Source organism: Bidens hawaiensis, unplaced genomic scaffold (genome assembly GCF_021521415.1).
Source record: "Bidens hawaiensis isolate Kalapana, Puna unplaced genomic scaffold, B.hawaiensis_p1.1 tig00006392_1, whole genome shotgun sequence".
Lineage (NCBI taxonomy): Eukaryota > Viridiplantae > Streptophyta > Magnoliopsida > Asterales > Asteraceae > Bidens > Bidens hawaiensis.
In genome coordinates this window covers 59,696-83,966 of record NW_027491432.1, presented here as the reverse complement: position 1 = coordinate 83,966, position 24,271 = coordinate 59,696, and the positions used below count along the sequence as shown (strand labels likewise).

General features: G+C 36.0%; 1 pseudogene; it reads right to left on the bottom strand.

Moving 5' to 3' along the window:
• Window positions 1-16,213: 16,213 nt before the first annotated feature.
• Window positions 16,214-17,603, bottom strand: LOC143632497 (F-box/kelch-repeat protein At1g22040 pseudogene; annotated as a pseudogene).
• Window positions 17,604-24,271: the final 6,668 nt, after the last annotated feature.

The following is a 24,271-nucleotide window of genomic DNA, read 5'->3' as shown; positions in this document are numbered from 1 at the left end:
TAAAAATAATGTATTGGATTTCTTTTGTGTACAAAAAGGAATTCATCGAGAATATAGTGCCCCATATGTACCACAACAGAACAGTGTAGCTGAAAGAAAGAATAAAACGTTGATTGAAGCTGCTAGAACGATGCTTGCTGATTCAAAGCTTCCTGTTCAATTTTGGAATGAGGCGGTGAATACTGCTTGTTATACACTCAATCGAGTTCTAACTGTTAAAAGACTCAAGAAGACCAGTTATGAATTGTTGAATAATCGTAAACATAATTTAAAGTACTTAGAACCATTTGGGTGTCCTTGTACTATGTTGAAAAAGGATGTGGGAAAGTTTGATGAAAAAGCCATTGAGGGTGATTTCTTGGGGTATGCGTCACCTAAAAAAAGGGTGTTTAACTTTACGTCTGGCTGTGTTGAGGAATGGTACCATGTAGACTGTCAAAAATACACTACTCCTCCACAAGGGAAAGGCCCCGACTAGATGTTTGACTACGAAGGCTTATTCAATTCATTTACTCCAACAATCGATCATCCAGATGAAGATTTAGTTCGTGCTTATTTTGAAGAACATTTGGAAATTCCAAGGTTCGCAAGTTCAAATGATGTTGAAGCTCCAATTATTGCTCCAACTGAAGAACCTGATAATGAGTCTCCTGTTCATTATGATAATGCTTCTACTTTATCTGATGATAATGCAGTTGTGGATCAAGTTATTAAACTTGACAGTGATGTTTCATCTCCTGAATTGGGTGAACATTACACTAATTTATTTGAAAATGTTACTGTTTCTGAAAATCCTACTCTCAGGATTCATAATTACCATCCACAAGAAAACATTATTGGAGACCTTGATGTGGGAGTTCAAACACGACATCAAGTTGCTTCTTCAAGTGAAAATAATGCTCTATGTGCTTATGCTGACTTACACTCATCTGAAATTGCAACTGTTGCTAAATCCACTTGCTTTCTTTCTCAAGTTGAGCCAACGACCTCTCGTGTGGCACTTCAAGATCCTTCTTGGGTAGAAGCAATGCAAGAAGAATTACAGCAATTTGCACGTTTAGGTGTTTGGGATCTGATTGACAAACCTGCTAGAGTCAAGAAAGCAATTCCGACTAAGTGGGTATATAAGTGTAAGAATGACGACCATGGGGTAATTGTGAGAAACAAAGCACGATTAGTTGTGCAAGGTTTTCATCAGCAAGAGGGCATTGATTACACTGAAGTATATGCTCCAGTTGCAAGATTAGAGTCGATTCGAATCTTTCTGGCATATGCTGCTTACAAGAATATTAAAGTTTATCAAATGGATGTAAAGAGTGCTTTTCTCAATGGTGAACTTCATGAAGAAGTGTTTGTCTTACAGCCTCCAGGTTTTGAAGATCCTGATTATCCTGACCGTGTTTACCGATTAAACAAGGCATTATATGGTCTACATCAAGCCCTGAGAGCTTGGTATGGCACGCTCGCCGACCATCTGACGGATAACGGTTTCAAAAGTGGAACTGTCGACTGCACTTTGTTTTATAAAAATATTGGTGATGATCTTCTGCTCGTTCAGATTTATGTTGATGACATAATCTTTGGGTCTACTAACGACACGTTGTGTAAGGAGTTCGAGAAATCAATGCAAACCAAGTTCGAGATGAGTTCGATGGGAGAGATGAATTTCTTTTTAGGGTTGCAGGTTCATCAGTCTGGGAGACATATCTTGAGCCGATTCAAGATAACTGCCGGAAAAATCCCTTCTACTCATCTTCCCGTGGGTCACAATTTATCACCGGATGAATTGGAGGATACCGTTGATCCGACCCTCTATCGTGCTATGATTGGTTCTTTAATGTATTTAACTGCTTCTCGACCCGACATAATTTTTGTTGTTTGTTTATGTGCTAGGTATCAAGCTAGTCCCCGAGTGACTCACCTGGCAATCAGAAGAAATGAAACAAAAGATATGGTAGAGCTAGGACAGTTAGTGTATGAGGTCTACCTAGTGCTAGATGTAGAGGCGCATAATAGATCGATATGAACATTATGAGCTGTCCCGTAATAAAACCAGTTGTTGCTGATACCCTCTTCTCGGCTCCTTCTTCCATAACGTGAGCTCGGAGAAGAAAGAGATAGGAGGGTCCTATGGAGAATGTGGTCAGAAATCCATAATAGAGTCCGACCACAACGACCGAATTGATTATCTTCATGCATAAGGATATTAGATTACCTAGTAGAAAAGATTTCAAAATCATCACAAACCTCCCTTTTTCTTTTCTATTGCAATTTCTGGATTATTATATGATGATTTTGAAACTTTCCATATATAGAAAAGAAATAGAAAGAGCTAGACTAGAAATGACATCTTTTATGTGAATGACACCAAAAGTATATTAAATGACCAAAAGTATATTAAATAAGTATATTAAATGAATGGAATTGGGATATGGATGGAATATAATGAAATAGAGCCACTTTTATGTTCCCTATGAAATGAGGCATGGAGGGGAGCCACTACGAAGAAGTTCCGGGAGTTCGACTCAGTTCTTTCAAATTGTTTCTCATTATTAAGAAAAGGTAACAAAGATAAAATACGAGCTTGTTTTATAGCAATAGTAATTAATCGTTGTTGTTTCAAGGTCAATCTATTTACTCGTCTAGATAATATTTTTCCATGTTCACTAATAAATCGACTAATTAAACTCATGTTTTTATAATCAATTCGATCCCCGATTGGATCGGGGGCAAACGCTTACGAAAAGATCGATTAGATTTAAGAAAAGTTCGCTTGGATTTATTATCTAAGGGGAAATCCTGACATCGGGTTATGGTACCCCAAAGATGATACTTTCGATCTTACCGCTTATTTAGACTCAGACTATGGAGGATGCATGATCAATTTCAAGTCTACTACAGCGGGATGTCAATTCTTAGGAAGCCGGCTTGTTTCCTGGCAGTGTAAGAAGCAGACAAGGGTCTCCACTTCAACCGCCGAAGCTGAGTATGTTGCAGCCTTGAGTCGCTGTTCCCAGGTTTTGTGGATACAACAACATCTTCGCGACTACGGTTTGAAGTTTCTTACTACTCCCATCTTGATTGATAATTCTGCTGCTATTAGTATCACCAAGAATCCCGTACGACATTCTAAAACAAAACATATCGAAATTCGATATCATTTTATACGGGATTGTTATGAAAAGAAATTAATTGACCTTGAGAAAGTACATACTGATTTTCAAAAAGCCGATCTATTTACCAAAGCCTTTAATAAAACACGTTTTAACTTTTTGCTTGGTTTAAATGGATTGAAGACCCTTGCTGAGATCCTAAAATTAGGATAATTATCTTTATTTTAGCTTGTTCTAGTTTAAATTTTTATTTTGTTTTTAGGTTTTAGGGGGTGAATCTTCGAAAATACAAAAATACTGTGCTTTTAGTTTGTATAGATAAAACCCAAAAACATTAGAAAACTTTGAAAAAACAAAAATTGTGTTCTTTCTTGTTTTATTTTAATATTTGAAAATCCAAAAACATTTTAAAATTAGAAAAATACCAAAAAGATTGTGATTTCTATTTGTACAGAAAATTATGAAAAAGTAAAAAACAATGTGAATTTTCCTCGTTTTGTAAAGAAAAATCCGAAAAGACAAAAAGATTGTGTTTTTTAGTTTGTAAAGAGAAAAACCAAAAATATTTTTGCTTATGTTCGCTAAAAATTATGTCATTTTCTTCTATTTTGAAGGACATATACTTGTATATGTTTGGTCCTGATAATTTCTTGTAAATATTCGGGCTAGCCATTTACCTGACAAATGGATAGTACTTGGGGCGTTCGTTAAGCTTTCTACTTTATTTTCTCGTTGTAAATTTTATCAGTTATTTAAGTTTGTGGAGCATGCTTGCATGTTTAGGTCCTGTTCTCTATTTGTAGATGAATAGGATAGCCATTTGTCTATAGATTTAAAGTAACCGAGGCGATTAAATTTTTTTATTTTATGCTCCTCAAAATTTTGAGTTTTTGAAGCAAAAAGAGAAAATGATAGTACATTGATTATTTGACCCCGAATCCAGAAAGAAATAAGCTTAAAAGACTGTGTGTTTAATCATTGGTGCATTGATAGGTCTTAAATAAGCTGTTAGAGTAAAGTAAGTGATATAAACCTAAAGAAAAGCCAAATTGGAAGAGGTGTTAGTCTCTAGCAAAAGTCTCGGTGAGGATGGCAGAAATATAATAACCGGTCATACTCAAGCCTTGTGGTTGTTGATCATCCAAAAATATAATAAAGCAAATAACAAGCTTTAGGATTCTGGACACTGTGAGTCTTTATGCGGCTTAATCATCTGGGTATTCATAAGCATGAATATTTCACTCGCTTTTTAGAGCAAACCCAAAGTCATTAAACTTGATCACTGCTGTACTCCGTACAATCCAAATTACTGACTTGATCAAAATCCGCTGTTAGTCATACAATTGTTCCTCCCTTGCGTGCGTCTCAATACCAATAAGAAACGGACCCCAGGGGATACAATGTATGACAGATGGACTCGTGCATACTCACTCACGGTGAAGGAAACTTGATGCATTGCTCAAAATTTCACAATTGGTATTCAAAATTTTTGATCAACATTATAATGGTTTAAGTCAAGTTGGGGTGATTTGGCAAAAATCAAATTAAGCTTGAACCGAGATTAGAGGCTGATAGTTTCTGAAATTCTGTGCGCTAACTGAACCATAAATCATATCACATAAATGCTCGAAGGTTTGTTATGAGATTTAAGTGGACAACAATATCAATGACCGACTTAACGCCAGTCATAATATCGCTGAAATATAAAACTGTGATGGAAGGGCATTTTAGTTAATATGATTCTCTGCTCAAACTCAACAAAAACAAAAATATGTACTGCTTTTGATAAATCATAGAAAAAGACAAAAAGATTGTCTATTTTTAATGTTCGGATAGTTCTTTGTATATACATTCTTTAATTTGTACAAAAAGCCAAAAAAATAGTTTATCTTTTTATTTTTACATATTATTTAATTTATGTTTCGTAAAGTGAAACGTATTTAAATTTTTCAATTTATCGGGATAAAAGGTCCTCGATAATTCTTTTATGTTAATTTTTTTTATTATTGAATATTATTTAATTAATTCTTTATTCATTTCATTTATTTATTTAAGTTAAAATTAAATAAAAATTTTAATTTGTTAAAAGTTAATTCGTTAAGTATGGATAACGAACTAAGTGATTCTTTAGCGATCTAGTTTCTAGTTCGCTCACCTAATTCGCTTCCGCACTCTGTAACAAACCACTTCTACTTCGTTATACATATTAACGAATCAAGACACAATACAAGTCTTGTTCGCTATTCTGATATAACGAATTGTGTTAACGAATTGCTTAATTCGTTATTTCAAAATTCAAACGAATCTCTTGATTCGTACATAGGGTACATTGGGTAGCGTGTAAGGCTATATAAGACAGAAACACGAACCGTCCTTTCACTATTCATCTTTTTCCTTACACCTAAAGTCACCCTTTTCAAATTCTTTCTCTAATTTTCGACTTTCGAATTTCGATCTTTTACGAACATCTTTGTGTTGCTAAGGTATAGACGATCACATCTATGTGATTTTCGTCAAAAATAATGTTATATTAATAGACTAATTGTGTATTTTTCTAGTCTAAGGGTTTTCCGAAGTTAAGACCATGATTTATGTATGCTTTAGTGTGTTAATGTAGCTTATTTATGATTCATTGTAACCGGAATGTGATTCCGAGACCTTGGGTAGACTCTAATCTACTATCGATTATTGTTTGCTGGGTTGATTGAATGATGATACTTTTGGGGTTTTAGACTCTGATTAACTTACCGAGTATTTTTATTTATGTTACGGTGTTAAGCCTCAATCTTAATAGCATTATGGATTTGATTACTCAACGATAAGCATGAGCCAATTGAACCTGGTTTTGTCCAGTTGACCGTCGGTGTTCATAGTAATTTTGACTTTGACGGTGTGAGTCAAAGATCAAGTCTAATTCTTGACCATTCGTGAACTTTAGCAAATTGGAACTCTGTGGTGTCCAATTCGTTAAAAATTCAAACGAATTAGATTAGCGAATAAGTTAGTTAACGAATCAGATGTGGGTTCGTCAAATTAAAACGAACTAGATTCTAGTTCGTCCTTTTAAATAGTAATTCGCTAAGTCTACTTCGTTAATCTATTTACATGATAGCGAATCACTTGATTCGTTACAGTTTGGTAACGAATCAGAGTGATATTCACACGAATGACATTTCTAACTTAAATTTAATTACCTTTTATTTTAACTAAATTATTCCAACCGTCTAAACGCGTAAATATATTAATTACACATAACATATGAAATTAAATACACCATTTACAAATAAATAGATATATATGTGCTAAATGTATATTACATCTTCACATTCCTCTTTTTATATTCGTTTATACTTATACAGTGAAATGGCCGATCAATGAAATCAAGATCCACCCGTGGCTCCTCATGAACAAGAACAACCACAACAAGAACAACAAGACGAAATTATTTTGTTATCATATGACAATAAGCACAACATATGTGCTTATGTTGACTCAGACGTTGCTGATGTAGCTACATTTGGAGATATGTTGGCTTTCTAAGACGATCAGTGATACATTACGCCATTACCGCTCGAACTAAGGTGTATCTGAGTATTATCATGCAGTTTTGGGCTACTGCTGAGTATGTGGAGGTGGAGAATCATCTTCGAGCAACGATTAATCAAACTCCTATCACAATTGATGTTGAAGTAATTCGGCGTGTGCTTCGGTTTGATGATAATGATAACAACCTGAGTGAATCTGACAAGCAACTGGTCAAGGTTTTGTTTACACGTGTACGTTATGGTGGAGACATTGATAAATAGATGTTGAATAAGAATGGATTATGCCCACCATACAAGTATCTTCTCCATGTTCTTATTCATTGCATGAGTGGTCGTCGTGGCGGATTTGACGAATGTAGACTCAGTTTGCAATCAACCTTTGTAGCTTTAATTCTGAACAAGCCATTTAACTTCTCGGAGCTAGTCTTCGATCATTTGAAAGAACAAGTTCAGCAAACAATTCAATCAAATAAATTTTTAATGTATCCTCGCTTCTTGCAGCTGATTATTCAAGATTTGATACCTAATTTAGCTATTGATCAGACCTTGGTGAATGATGTGCTCCCTATGGAACACATGACAGCGGATACCGTGCGTCGATTGTCGATTTATAGAAAGGGGAGGCCAGTGGAAAAACGAATGATTGGTCATATAATTAATCCCAATTATGTATGTCCTCCTGTTGAACGCTGGATCCATGATGATTCGGATTCCCAGCGTGAAGGGGGAGAAGGTGGGAACGATGATGATGGGAATGATGATGGAAATGATGGTGATGGTGGAGCTAGTGATGCTGCTTTTCAAGAGCAACAAGATGCAGTAAATGCTGCATTAGCTGCCACCATTGCAGCTCAACAAGAACGAAAGAGAAAAGGGAAAGCGGTGGCAACTAGAGAGCCATCAAAGAAACGATGTGTGTCAGCTGGGGCTGGGGTAATTATTGGTGTGCCACCACCTCGTCAATCAACGCCTCAACGCTCGGTAGTGCCGCCTACAACTAGCACTCCGATGCTTACATTGACGACGACGTTGATGTCTCATGAAAGACTTGGTTTAATTCCACAAATGGCATTATCTGAAATACCAAGGCCTCCTGCTACATTGTCTATTGTCCCTCCAACACCATCTGTGAGGCCTCCTTCTCCTCCTCATCCTCCTCCTCCAAGCGATGTATCTTTTCTGAGAAATACTAGGCCTCAGGGACCAATCCAACCTGTTCATCCATCATTGTACAACTTGCCACCGAACCGCCAAACAGAGATGCTGTTAAATCTTCTTCATCTATATGAGAATCAAATGGCAGCTGACCGTCAGAATCAAGAACGACTTATGGAGAATCAAAGACGGATGATGGGTTATATTTCTCTTTGTCAAAAGGAGACTAAAGCGGTACGTGCGATTGTTGAGTCTTAGGGGGTGAAAATGAAGGAACAAGAGAATCTAATCCTGCAGTTGACTTGCAAAGAAGATGCCTTAAAGAAACTCAAAAATGATGATAAAGATCCTGACGAGTCTGGTGCAGGAGGTGAGCCTAAACAAACGCACGGCTCATCTTCCGGTACTGGTACAAGTGGCGGTGATTTGGATAAACAGATTGTTGTGTATAAGGATTCAACGGCTGTTAAGCCAATTGAAATGATTGAAGCCAACACTGTGATATTTGTGGATGGATCGGGGGTGGTTAGAAGCGTGGTGAACAGGGATGAGATAGAGGTTGGTGAGTTTGTTGATAAGTCTCTGACACGGGAGCAGATTTCCATACTGCTTGGGTTAAATGACGAACAGTTGACCGTGTTAGAGACTGAGCCAGACATCGAGATGGTGAACGAGGAAGGTATATTAGATGATCCGTTAATTCAAATGAATACGGATTTTATTTATGAAGACGAGGATGTTGAGATGGAAGATGTAACTGCTGAGGAGTATCCGGACCTGTTTCAACACACAAACGTTGATCAAGGTGCTCCGGTATTTGATGAACAAACGGTTAAAGTTGCTGAGGATGAGTTGGTAAAGGCATCCAAGGGTAAACAGGAAGGTGATGCAGTATTCAAATCACTTGAAGTCATATCCGATGATGATATTGCTAAGTGGTTCAGCTACAAAGCGGCGGGTAAGATTATCAAGGCGTATAGATATGTTGATCAGGAACGAAAAGATGTAGCTGCAGCTTGGGTCAAAGCAAACCAAGTGACCTCCTTCAAGACTGTTTCCAAGGTTCATGGTGATATTGTCTAATGGCTTTATGATTCTGAGCTTAAAGTATGTATAATTAAATGGGAGAAGGGGATCCAGTACTACAAAACGATAATGGACGTTCTAACATTACCACGGTGGGATGTTCGTACCCTCGCGCGTCGTCCATTCATCAATCGTGGTGGTCACCAGACAGCTGAGTTGTTTCATCAACACTTACTGTTTGAGGTTAATCATGGCTTCAAGTTCTTCAAGCCCCAGGTCCCGAGACGTAAACGTATTGACGAGATTGATCCAAGGACTGGCTGGAGGAAACTTGTTCTTAAGGTAAAGCCGCTGAAGACGATGAAGCGGGTACCTGTGAAGACGATGCCCCAACAGATGCATCTCTTGTTTGACCGCTGGTACTACGATAATCGTACTGGCTAGGCCGTCATTGTGCTTGGTAAAGGACTGAAGACTGAGCTTATCAAGATTATCGACCCTATGTGGTTGGTTAATTTATCAGAGACCGACAATGACGTGCTACACAAGAACCAGATTCTGATCGAGCGCAATGAAGATTACGACCTAGCTATGCAATTCCAGCGTGTTGTGCGTGTTTGTCATGAAAATGGAATTCATAGTTGCAGAGACTGGCAGTCCAAGCGTTTCAAGTAACTTAAAGACAAAGAGCTCAAGACGAGAGGGTGTCTGTTAGTGAACGGTTTTGCGTCTTGAGTCTTTGTAATTATCGTTAACGTATTTGTTTTATGTTTAATGTAATAAACAATTAAGTTATTCTCTAGTTCGTTATATGTAATGTCTAGTTCGCTAAGGTTGTTTAGCGAACTAAGACTTAAGTTTATTCCCTCCTGATTCGTTAGGGGATGTTAACGAATTAAGGGGTGATTCGTTTAGTTTATTTCGTTTAAATGTATGTAACGAAGCGAACTCTAGTTCGTTAGGGGATGTTAACAAACTAGGTTCGTCTTCTATTTATACGTGAACACTGTTCACGCTTAAATTAAGTTTTGGTAGATAATTAACGAAACTCTGTCCAAACTTTCTCTCGATCTTCATCCTAATATTATACAACTACTAATACATATATACTGATAATACATATACATATATAACACTTAATCAAACGTAATTATGAGCTAGATCTATATTAAGTTATTAATCAGATTAACACAGATCCAAGATCTGTTATAGTTATTGGATTGATTCACCGGGTTCCAACAGCTTGTAATTTGTGTATGAAAAATGATGCCAAAGTCTTCTTCCATGAATTCCCTCCAACTACGAACGTGCTCAGCAAAACAGTAACTCCTTCCCTCATCCACGAACGTAAGCGGAAAAACAAAACAAACAAATCTAAAAATGTATCTTATCAAACTGATAGATATTATGCAATTAAAGTGTTTCACATCAACCGACTAATAACACATGAATAACTAGCAGCAAATAAATATATATAAAGTATACGGCTCCACTGCTACTCCATCCCCACACTTATCTTTTTCAATATACTCTTCCTTGGGGATTGTTTCTCTAGCTCACTCAATCTTCAAACTAGCCAAACTCAAAAACGCAAAAACAAAGACGAACAACAAAAATTTCGTTAGTGACTCGATGACTTAAACAAGACTCGAACAACTAGACTTTAAAAAACGACTCAAAATACAAAACTAAACCTAAAGAATCACACCTGAATGATAAAACAAAAGGCAACAAGGAATAACAACAAAATAAAACAAAATTGCTGGAAATACCCCTAGGCGTCGCGCGACCGGGGGGTGAGGGTTAGGCTGCGCGGCGCGGCGCCCTCATCTGGCCACATATGGTCCGCGTTGCGCGGAGGGAAAGGAAAGACCTCGTCGCGAGGCGCGACGGGCACTTTTAACAGAAAGATTTGATGATTTTTGCCCCTATTTGCCTTAGAAAAATTTCAAGAAAATTACCAAGTCTTTGTTATGCCCATTTTATGTCATTTTTATGTGTGAAACTTACCTGACATCTATTGAAGTCTCGTAAATCCTCTCTTAATGATGGTGATGATTCCTTGAAACGACTCGACGGCGCAACCAAACTACAAAAACTACAGTTAGTGACTCAACGTAAAAGAAAATAAAAATTAAAATAAAATATACAAACTCTACACTTGAGCTTTCACTCAAGAACGAACCATGTTATGTTAATCACGTGGCGGACCGAATGGAGCTTCCTCCACCTCGGTAAAACTCCAATTCCCTCAAATATCGATTCATGATCCGACCATTCGTCAATCTTGCTTTTCTTCTTTCTAACTACACTAACCCTTTCAAACTTTCGCATACCACCACCAATTTATCCAACACACTTCACCATTTCTCGAGATCAAGAAACCTCTCGCTCTTTTTTTACACTAATACTCACCGAACGGGAATCGTCAACACTAGGGCCCATGCCCGAAATAAATGATTCTATTGAGTAAACTGGGTGACATGGATCAATAAGACTATCTTGACCACTCGGATGTCTCATGGACTTAGCCAAATAGGTGGCACTATCATCACCGGCTCTAAGAGTGATCTTACCTTCAAACACGTCAATGACTGCCCTAGCAGTACGTAAGAATGGACGACCCAAAATGATAGGAACTCTCTCGTCGGCCTCCATATCTAAAACAAGAAAATTTGCGGGAAAAAACCAAATTATCTATCTTAACAAGCAAATTCTCCACGACACCCCTCGGATACTTAACGGAACGATCGGCTAAAGACAACGTCATACGAGTAGGGGTGAGCTCTCCTAGGCCCCACTTTTCATATAAAGAATACGGCATGAGGTTTATACTAGCTCCAAGATCAGCCAATGCTTGGCACGTCGTATCACTTCCGAAAAGACATAATATGCTAAAAACGCCGGGGTCGGGTAATTTCTCCGGTACTTTATTAAGAACTACCGCAGAGCACTCTCCATTTATTGGTACAGTCGAAAGCTCCTCCAACTTATCCTTTCTTTTAAGAAGGTCTTTCAGAAACTTTGCATATTTAGGCATATGCTGGAGGACTTCAATGAACGGAAGATTGATATTTAACTAGCTAAATATATTGAGAAAATGCCCGTAATCTTTCATATACTTTTGATGCTTTAGACGAGCGGGATACGGGACATAGGTAGGGTCAATGATGTGAGGTGGTGGGCGGACTTCAACCGGCTTCTTTTCGATGCTTTTCTCTACTCGCGGCTCAATAAATGGTGAGTTACCTTGTATTTTTCCCGGAACCTCCATCTCTTTCTCCTCATCCACCAACTCGTCTTCCCCATCTTTCTCAACTTCTCTATTAACTTTCTCCGGACCAAAAACCCTACCACTACGAGTGGATATGGCTTTCAATTGAGCAGCCGGATTAGTTTGAGGAATACCTGAAAACTGACCTGGAGACCTTTCTTCTAAACGACGAGCAATATCACCAACAGTCCTTTGAATATCAAGAATAGCAGATTGTTGATTCTTAAAAAGTAGATCATGCTCGGAGAACTTCTTCTGTGTAGCTTGGTCTCTCTCCAGGATTTGCTTCATCATCTCTTCCAAACGTCTAATTCCACCATTCGAATCCTGTACATTATTTTGAACATTAGTACCATTGGTATTATTATCATTAAAATACTAACCTTGTCCTGGTGTATAAGAATTTTGAAAGCCGGGTGGTGCGCCTGGCGGACGCCAATTAGAATTAATCTGATTCGGGTTCTTGTAGGTGTTCCAACTCTGATTGTTGTTTTTATAGTTGTTGGGAAACCTATTCTGACCAGCAACAAAATCGACCTATTGATTCATCACCGGGCACTCCAGCGTACCATGTCCACCTATACAAAACTCACACCTATCCACCTTGGCCTTCAGCTCCTTAACCTCTCTAGTTAGTGATTCCAAAGCAACAGCCACACTAGTATCCAGATTAACCTAGTGTACACCTCGAGCGGATGAGGATGTACTGCTAACGGGAGTGGAATTCCCGTGTTGTGGCCTTTTGGCGAGGTCCGATTGAGCGAAGATTTCAAACATCTCGTTACATTCGGTGACATTTTTCCTCGCCATTAAGTTACCTCCAGCAGCAGTGTCAAAACGAACTTGTCATATGTCAACCCGTTGTAAAATGTTTCTACGAGAGCCCATGGTGTAAGACCATTCTGTGAACAACGGGCAAGCAAATTCTGAAAACGCTCCCAAGCATGACAATATTGTTCATTTGTCTCCATGTGAAACGAGTGAATCTGATCACGAAGAATAGCCGCTTTAGCCGGTGGGAAATATCTCTTGATAAATGAAGAACGTAGTGCTTCCTAAGTGGTGAATGTGCCAGGCGGCCGAGTGTCGAGCCAAAGAGCTGCTTTACCTGCAAGTGAAAACGGAAAAAGATGTAAGAAAATAGCATCTTCAGTAGCACCTTGTAAATTAAAAGTTTTCAAAACGTGGTAGAGCCGGTTAATGTGTGAAGGTGCATCTTCGTCATCACGTCCATGAAACTGATTAGTTTGAACGATATTGTTCATGAAATATGATGGAATCTACCATGAATTGGGATTGTCGATCTGGGGAACAACGATGCATGACTGGTTTCCGGTTAAGCCATCGAAGGCTTGAGCAGCAACTGTTCTATCGTCGGCCATTTGAACTTCTGGTTGGATTTTCGGGCTTTCTGGTGGCGAACTGGGTGGTGATGATTTCGGTGTATAAGTAGCTTCCGACGGTGGTTTCTCTGCTGACGAACTAGCCTCGGACTTCAACGGAGAAAATTCAAGATCATCCAGTGGTGGTCCTTGCGAACGATGATGTGGCATAAACCTGAAAAATGCAACAGACCAAGTGAGTAGACTTGAATACTTAAAAATAAACTAAAACTTAAATTAGACTCCTACGACTCAAACACACATAAAACTAGTAGCACGTATGTAGCTTATAAGTCCAATTAAAGCAAAGAACGCAATCGCTAAGAATTCCCCGGCAACGGCGCCAAACACAAATAAAACAAATAGCACGTATGTAGCTTATAAGTCCAATTAAAGCAAAGAACGCAATCGCTAAGAATTCCCCGGCAACGGCGCCAAAAACTTGGTGTGCTAAAAACAGTCAATTAAATATTAACTATATTAAACAAGTAATAAAAACTAGACCTAAGTAAGTCCGGAATATTAACTACACAAAACACCGGCAAGTGAACCGATCAATTGTACTAAAGCTAAGTAAGTCCGGAATATTGAACCCACATGACTCTATAAATTATGTAAATTAACTAATTAGACTCGACTTACGACACGACTATTTATTATTAATGTTTGGAGGGGGTTTTTAAACTAATATTAAACTAAGAAAGTAAATGAACAAGTAAACTAGAAACAAACAATAAATCACAAGATCGAAACCAGTAAGAGAAGGAATCTACCTAGGTAAGAATCTCATGCATCAACAATCATCAAGCAATCGACAACTAACATGATATGGAAACTGATTTCTAAACATATTCATCTAACAAACCCTAGAGGACCCTTGACCGAGTCAAACGAAATCCCAAAGAATAATTATTAGATTATTAAGCAATCAGTTGGATTGATTTCCTCAAAGTCATCAATTAGGGTTAATTAATAGTATTACAAGCAAGCAATCTCATGAAACACTAAATCATAGATAACTTGATAGACTTATAATGACATCATGAACAAGGATCAACACAATAACCAAGCAAGAATACTGTCACTAATCTAACCTAGAATGCAATTGACCAAGACACATGATAACTCCTCACCTCACAGCTATTGAAATTTAGCAGAACATTCAAAATTCTAATCAACGATCAACAAGCTTCTATGATATAATAGGTCTTTTCAGTCACAATAATCAAAAAACCAAGTAATGATTAAACATGAACCTTAAATCTAAAGAACAAAATCAAGAGATAAAATATCTATGTGAAGCAATAGTTAACAATCAATCAAGATAACAAACATTCATATGCATCATGAAAACAAAATCAAGTCTTTACTATTAAATCAACAAATCCATAATCAAAACAATAGTCCAAAGCAAGAATCAGGCGTCAAACATGTTTATCAAACCTAGGTAGACATGAAGTGTAGCCTAGAATCATCCTTAAAAATAATCCCAAACAAGAATTAAGAACAAAGAAGAAAGACATGATAGAAACGATGAACAAGGAATGAAAGTTGGAGCGATAAAACCCTTGGTAATTGATCCTTGAACACCTCCTTGAAAGAACTCTTGATCCTCTTTGATTTCTATCTTCAAAACACTTTCAAACCCTTGGTTTCTCTCTCAAAATCGGCTGGAATAAGTTGTATCTCCGTCTAGATTTAAAAAATATCTTTATATAACGCGAGCTGGGCCTTTAATTTGCAAACTTTAGCTGATCAGAAGGGCTAGGCGCCGCGCGACCAGGCTTGGCCTCCCTGGCCGCGCGGTGCGGCGTGTACCAGGAGGTGGGCCACGAGATTTTCTTTTTATTTTATTATATAACTTGTAAAATCTTGATTAATCTTTTCCTTGAACTCCAAGTATCGATAGAAACCTTCTAGAACTTCTTTTCCTTGACTCACAAGCCACTATCTATATGAAAACAAATCAAAGCACTAAGTGAAGTAATCATGTAACCATTGATAAGCAAAAACGAACATAGACTTCACATGAAATGATAGAATTAGGTTTTAACATGCAAGACACCAAAAGATCTAAAACATGACAAATATAATACTTGACTCAAAACCTAAATTAAATAAAAGATGAACGAAACACGAACTAAACCGAACTCAAAACATTAAGTATATACAACTTTACAAGGGATTCGAGATGTAAGAATAAACGTATATCATACACGAAGATAATAAATACTCAAAGAATACGGTAGTGCATGATTAGTCCGGGTTGAGCTGAGGTTCTGCTTTCACTTTGACTATCTACAAAACATACATTGACCCTGTTTATGTTTTTCTAATTAATTCTTTGTCAGTCATTTTTTTGGACAAGTCCCATTGACGGACATAATATTACATAATCCATAATCCAGGTGGGTTTAACTGGCCTAATTATATCACATTTAAAAGGGTTCCGCTCTAAATATTTTAACCCAGAGATTTAATATAGCATTACTTAAACACAACTCGTGTAACATATTTATCTAAACAAGTTAGCGGTGTTAATCAGTACACAAGTTGTAAGGGTTATACAAATCATAAGCGTCTTGACGTAATAATATAAAAACTTAGTTTTTTATACTTTTAATTTATAGGGTAAACCTATTTAATTAAACAAATTCTTAAACAAATCAAACCAAACACAAAAATCTCACAATATTATTGGTTTTGAAACAAAGCCGCTTATAAATCAAGATTTTGACATCCCTCAAGGTTGCAAATACCAAAATCCCTAGAAGCAATCACATTCCACATATCTAATTCACAACTTTCTTCATCTAATGATGCAATCAAATCAACTTGTTTATCAGACCGCCTTAGCACATCCATACGGTTACCATCGTTAGTGACCACATGAAGCTTCCCAAGTAAACCCGAGAGAAGAGACGATGACTCTGCGTGTATAGGCACGTCTCCTTTAACCACTTTCCAAGAATCATCCCAGCAATCATAAACTTTCACTTTCACACTTTCTGAAGGATCCAATGTATATAAATCACCATCAACAACCGCACTCGTTTTGAATCCCGCTAGCATAGCTGACCAACCAGAACCCATGCCCAAAGGCATATCGTCCCACGAATTTGTGTCAGGATCATAAACCTCACCACCCGCACCAAAAAAACCCGGCCAGAAAAATAAACTTTGAGGAACATATAGCTTTCCCCTATAGCACGCCAGCCCTGTCGCCACATTTCCAGGTAAATGTTCTAAAACCGCAGCCGGTGCAGCGCGTGCTTTTGAAAATGGCATACTTGGTATTTCTGACCATAACCCGGTTAGGGGATCAAAAACCTCTGCTGACTCTAACATTGTACAACCGTCAGGATGCCTGCCAATGCCGCCAACAACAAACAGTTTATCGTTTAATACTGCGGCTTCAAAACAAGCTCTACCTACACACATGGGGCTTGCTTCACTCCAAGAATTCAAAACCGGGTCGTATTTCCAAACACGGGTGGAACTAGAATCTTTAGAGAATCCACCTAACATGTAGAGGCAGCCATCAATGGCTGCAACAGCACAACCAGAAAACATTGTTCGATCTACATGAACCTTTAGTCCGAGCCATCCCCTCACAAAATCGGCAATCCCAGAACCCGAACTGTCTTCTACAGGAATAGGTGGCAATTTTAGCCATATTTTGGAAACCGGGTCCAATGCGTGCCATAGAGGTGGATTATTATCATGGCCCTTGGTTGAAATGTAGAGCCAATCCTCTGTGGTGCCGAGTTCTTTCCTGATTTTATAAATTTCAGGGCTTGTTACTGAAGATTTCCAGATGCGCGAAACCGCCTTCAAATTTAAATACCAAATTCTGGGAACTCTGGCAAGAATCTGAAGAGATATTTCATCAGGAAGGCCGGGAATCAAACGAGGGTTATCGTTCCCAAAGCTTGATGATGATGATGTTTTTCGCCTTTTACGTGGAGCATGAAATGATTCAGTTGGTTTAACTTGATTTATGCTCAATATACCTCCCATGAAGATAGTAAGTCCTATATGTTCATGCAGATAAAAAAAAAGTAAACAATGATATATTAAGAACAGTGAGATGCATACAAATAGGTTAACATAACATTTTTTGTTTTGAAAAGCTTCACATAAACAATTAAATAACGATTCTGAATGAATCCATACACATAAGTTAAGGTAACAACTACTTCTAATATTTGCAAACTTGTAGCACAATAATGTACCTTAATTTTTAATATTTCATATAAAAGATTGCCAAAAAACCATTAGAGGGTTTTTCCTTAAGGAATTCCTCGAGCATAAAACTAATGATGGTTGGTATGCTTAACGGCTTACTACCCGAGTAAAAAGCCCTTAAAAAACAAAGATAAGCTAAAAATTATTTTAACGGCAATAAAAATAACATAACTGACTTTATCAGTTTAAAAGTGTTAGTTGTAATATTTATCCAATATTTTTTTTTTATTATTTAACAAAGAAATTAAGGGTCATAAACAATTAATTAAAAGCTAAATTAGTTTTGAAGAACAATTTAAAAAGAATAAAATAATAAAGAAACAGATCATCTTCTCAAATAAAATAAACCTTGAGGCTTTGATTCAGTATATCAAAACGACTAAACTGTTACCTTGAATCGGTGGCTAACGGATGAACTCGCAGGAGTTAAAACATGGTGGCTAGCTATTACTATTAAGTTATAGCTGAGTGAGGTTTATATATATAGGGTTAAACTTAAAAGGAGCATTAGTTATGGTTTTGAAACGAATTTATGAAAGATTTGAATTTGAATAGGAAGGTAAACTATCAGTTTGAGGTCACGAGTTGATTATTCCGGAATTGGTGGCCGGAAATTTAGTTGATTATGCCGGACTTGATTAAACTGGGTGATTGATTTCCATATTTTTTATTTGACTTTCTTTTTTATTTGATTACCATTATTTGGTTAGTGAGTTGAGTGGCCAAATTAATGAAAGTTTTCTAAATTACCAATTATATATATAGATATATGTTAGATGTTGGTGTCATAACTTTTTTTTTAAATCTATTGGTTTATTGTTTACTAAGTTATTAATTTGTATATGATACGGGTAAAAATAAAAAAAAAATCGTATAACAAACACATGTAATTTAAAACCAGAATATATGCTATACACAATATTTCTTTTTAAAATATAACATGTAAATTGAAACTCTTTAAAAACGACTAATTTTAATCCTAACTAAACTGACATATTTTCGAAAAAACTAATGTTTTGATATGAACTCATTTTACTCACAACTCCTTATGAACCAAACCCAAGACATACCTTCTTTATGCTCATATTTACTCTCTATCATTTTTTCCAAAAACATAATAGAAAAAAAGTAGTTTATGTGTAAAGTAAAAATAGCTTCGACTAGATAGCCATTATATTAATAAAAATACAAATACATATTTCGTTAGAGTAAAACCGCAAAACTAACCGGCATGTAAACCTTAGATATGCGTCCAAAATCTTTGCCACTCTTCTAAATTTGTAACTTATAAAACATGAGTCATGGTTATTTACATAAATTAATTTGGTATGCCTAAAATACCATTCACATAGCACATCTTGAAATATAAAGAGCAAAGAGATATGAAAAAATATGCAATACAAAACATTTATCGATTAGTTCATTAAAATTAGATCATTAACAAAAGTGAAAAGAGCACCCTTGTTCTTTGGTTGTAATAGTGAGCCCTTTAAAATTTCAGAAAATCTTGTAGTTGAAATACATAAATTAAATATGAATCTGATCCGAAAAAAAAGTTTGAAACGTCCATAATCAATTTTCAATCCATCGCCAAGATCATGACCCAAAACTTAAAACACACTTTGACAAGTTAACTCTTTATAAATCAAAAAGCCTTTTGAAACGACCTTGGCCCGTATTAAATTTAGTTATTATTTTATAGAACTAAACTCCCTAAAAATAGAAAAGTAACTTGTAATAAAACTATTGTAAGTGAGAAATAATGGTATCACCATCAAATGCAAAGTTTTCTATTATAAGAGCATATATATTAGGCCTTTTGTTTTAATTTTTGAGGTAACAAAGTTTGACTTTAACATTAATGTTTGACTTATTTATTGATAGTACTTATCATGGAACTAAATTTATCAACAATTATCTCTAGTCTCCAGCGCATTTGTATTTTCCAACAACTGCATTAAATCCACATAGCTCGCGTAAAGATGTTTGTCAGCGCCAATAGTCGAATATAACAAGAATCACTATATACACTTTTGATGAGTAAAAAATAAATTAATGTTTGTGAAAAACATCTTATGACATGCAGATTTGACTTTCTAACAAATATAACAAGAATCACTATATACAAGAATCACTATAACAAGTCGTCTATATACAAGAATCACTATAACAAGATTTGACTTTCTAACAAATATAACAAGAATCACTATATACAAGAATCACTATAACAAATATAACAAGAATCACTATATACAAAAAAAAATGTTTGTGAAAAACATCTTATGTTTGTGATTCTTGTAAAAAATATAACAAGAATCACTATATACACTTATGACATGCAGATTTGACTTTCTAACAAAGAAAAAGAATGTTTGTGAAAAGAATTTGCATTGAAAAAATTAATGTTTGAAAAAACATGTCATTAAACATATAACTCAAATTTAGGATTTATTAAACTTCTCATATTTAAATTACTAAGTCATCATAATAAATTGTGATTAAGAAAAATTAGGAAATTCAATTCAAAATTAGGAAACAACAATTACAATTAAGATGCTAATAAAATGTGATTGTGCTAAGTTAAGTATCTAATATTTATAATCATATTGTGTTACCTTGTTACCCATATAATAATAATATAATTTAATTTTTAAAATTTTAATTATTAAGTCAACATAATTAATATATTTTGAGCAAGAAAATCAGGAAACTCATTTAAAAATTTAGAAGCAATAAGTCAAATTAAATTAAAAGATTAATACAACGAAAATTTGTTAAATCAAATTATATTAAAAAGTTAATTAAATTAAAGTATACACAAAAGGAAAAAACTAAAAGGAAAAAAAACATATATAACTATTGGTTTAATTACATAAACAAAAGCATGTCAAAACTCTACCTATTAAAGACGACTGGCTGCAATAGTTGTAATTGAACCAATAGCTGCCTCTAATGATCTTTTGAGAAACTCAGTCAATGATCTTTTAAGAAACTTATATGACTCCGGTAAAAAGTGAAACAACATTTTAGATATAGGAAATCAAACAAATACATACATTGTGATGAACAATTCTTTATAGCTTTTGCCATTGTTATCCTCAAAGTGCGATAATAATAATCACATGGTTAGGTTCATCCTATATTACCTAGACAATCCTTCCTGTTAATTGCAAATCCCTTGGCGTCACCCTTATAACAAATATATATTAGTAGGGGGCGGTTACTGTACATTAATACCTTATCGTACGAAGCGTTCGTGACAACAGCAAGTGTCGATCAATTTTTTCAAAACACGCGCCTCTATTATTCAATAAGGGTAAGATCGTCAATTGGTTTCCATTACTCTCCTAAAATCACTCGCAATATCCAGGCGACAAAAGCGTGCACATTCAATCAACTGAACTAGCAACTGAATCCCGGCGACGAAGCGAAGTCATTCAATCAACTGAACTATAATACATTCAATCGAAGCGGAGATGGATAAAACAAGAACCCTAACTCATCTGCGTCGATGAAGGAACTAAGATCAAAGCATAAACAAGATAAAACTCATGTTACTAATAAATCAAGTGTTTGTTTATTATTCATGTAATCGTTTTTGATTTTTAATAGGTTTTAATTGTTGATTTCGTGAGCGTTTGACAACAATCTGTATATGTAATCGTTTTTAAGGCTTAAATTTATGTTAAATTGAATTGTTTGATTTTAATTAATCTCTGATTGTAAGCGTTTGTTAAGTGTTTGGGATGATTTCACCATATGAAGATGTCTAATTAATATGAATTAAATTATGAGCGTTTAGTAAGCGTGTTTGTAATGACTAGGGAACTGGAACTAACTAATTAACCTTAATCTGGTCTTGTGCGTTTAATGAGCGTTTGGCAAGAGTTTAGTAAACTTGTTTTGTAGGACTGAATAACTGGTTCTTTATTTGGTCTTATGCGTTTGATGAGTGTTTACCTAGAGTTTAGTAATGTTGTTTGTGATGATTGAATAACTGGTTTGTATCTGGCCTAATGGGGTTGATGAGCATTTGGCAAGCGTCTAGTAAGATTATTTGTGATGACTGAACAACTAGTTCTATAACATCTGAGTTTTATGTATGGTCAGTTAAGCGAAAGGTTCAAACAAACAAGTTGATGCCGGAGTCAAAAAAGCTAAAGACAAAACATGTTGAAGCAACTTCTGATTCGGACTTTGAAGTTCCAATCAACAAATTTGTAACAAAAAAAGGAAGGAGGTAGAAGACAATAGTTCAGACTCAGACTTTCAAAAACAAAAAAGAAGGTTGTTAAAGAGAATAAGGTTGTTAAAGAAAAGAAGCCAGCTGAGCGGGTGCAAAGAAAACCTTTTGTTGAATTTTAAACATAAAGTTACGGGCTAGATGTGCACCATTTAACAATGTGGATGCAGTGAGTGTAATGAACTCTGCCCAAAAAGAATGTTTGGAAAAAATGGGATTTGGGTCAATATTAAACCTACAAGTTAACCAAACTTCATCAATGTTAGGGCATTGGTTGCTGATGAACTATGATCACCGGTTTAATGAATTGAACATCGGCAGCCGTGTTATTAAGATAACAACAACAAAAGTTCATGAGGTGTTGGGTATACCGATGGGTAAGATACCCGATTTAAATAGGAGTAGACCAAAGTTGGGGGATGATGCAACTACGGATCTGTTCAAGAATCAATTCCCGACTATAAGAATAAGCATAAAGCATGTGAGAGAGAAGTTGACTGAAGATCAAGAAGTTGGTGAGTTGTTTAAGATTAATATCCTAGTGTTGTTCAACACATGTATAGGGTTTATAACAAAATCAACAACCGTCAACCAACGATTCATCACGACAATTGACAAACTCTCAGATATTCCAAATATGAACTTGTGCAGCTATGTAATTGACAACCTGAAGATGACAAAGGAAGAATGGAAAGATGTCAATGAACAATACAACGGTCCAATCACCTTTCTTGTAATGCTTTACACACATGAGTACCATAAGAGATACGGACCGTTTGGGGCTCCAGTCACAACACCATCAGTCAACTACATAACAACAACTCTTTCAAAGATGGAGAGATACTTGTTTAATAATGGACCTCCTTTAGATGATGACTCGGAAAATGAGGAATACGCTCCTGCGTATGAAAATGTTGACATGGTTGGTGTGGAAGCTAATGCTGGTAAAGATGATGCCGGTAAAGATGATGTTGCAGCCGCTGGTGAGATTCCAAGCAAAATACTGATTGAGCCTACAACTGATACTGCAGACGCTGGTAAAGATGATGTTACAGTTACTATTACAGTTGCTGGAAATATTGCAGCTACCGATGACAAGATAATTCCTGAAGCTGCTGATGATAATACAGTTGCTATTACTTCTGCTGAAAAACGTGCAGATACAATTGGTGAGGCAACTGCTGGTGACAAAGCGATGCATCAGCCTGAGGCAGATGGTGACAACCAAAAACATGGTAACAAAAAACTTGTTGTTTTCATCTAAAAACTCTATAATCTATTTTTCTTCTAATGCCATTCTTAACATATGTTAGGGACAGATGGGGGGAGTGAAACAGAATCATATTACCACAATGCCGAAGAAGAATTTGGTGATGATGATGATACACATTTAAGTTTGAAAATGCCATTGGGGACACACACGCAAGAGCTGACCAACTTTTATATAACCTCGCTTCAGCTGTCTGGAATATCTGCTTACATACCGCCAAAAGAAACAAATGAAGAAAAGGTAAGACACCCATCAAATCAAATAATAACTTAAAATCAATTAATAACTATATTTTCATTTTTCAGTCTTGGAATCGGGCAATGGATAAAAAATAAATGAAATTTGAAATACTTTGTTCACAAATCAATGAATCTGTCGGTGAAGGGAAGGACAAACATCTATCAAATCCAATATCTTTGCTAGATGTTATGATTGGGAAGACAGATTCAATCCAATGTTGTTCAGAAAACACAAGAAAGTGAAACCGTGAGAAACAACTCACTCCTTAATTTAGGTGAGAAAACAATCTAATACTCTTTGAATATATATATATATATATATATATATATATGTCGTTGAAAGTTCCTACTTATTATACAGCTGCTGCAATTGAATCAATTCATTCAGATGCAGTAGTTGGTTCAGATACCGTAGTTGGTGAAGAAGGTAGTGGTACTCTTCTATATACTTATACTATAAACACTTAACAAACTCTGATATCTAAACTTTGAATCTCATATATTCCTGAAGTTTATAATCTATCAGAAGAAAAGAAACAATCTGAGGTAGTGGTTGGTGATGCAAAGGGTGGTGTTGCAGTGGTGGGTGATACAAGTGGTGGCGATGCAGTGGTTGGTGATACAAGTGGTGGTGATGCAATGCTAAATACATGGGTTAAGGGGGCCAAAGAAGGTAATAAATTAAAAACTTCTTTTATACAACTTACCAAGTAAAACAATGATGAATCTCAAGTAATGAATGATGAATCACACTCCTTATACATTTGTCATTGGTA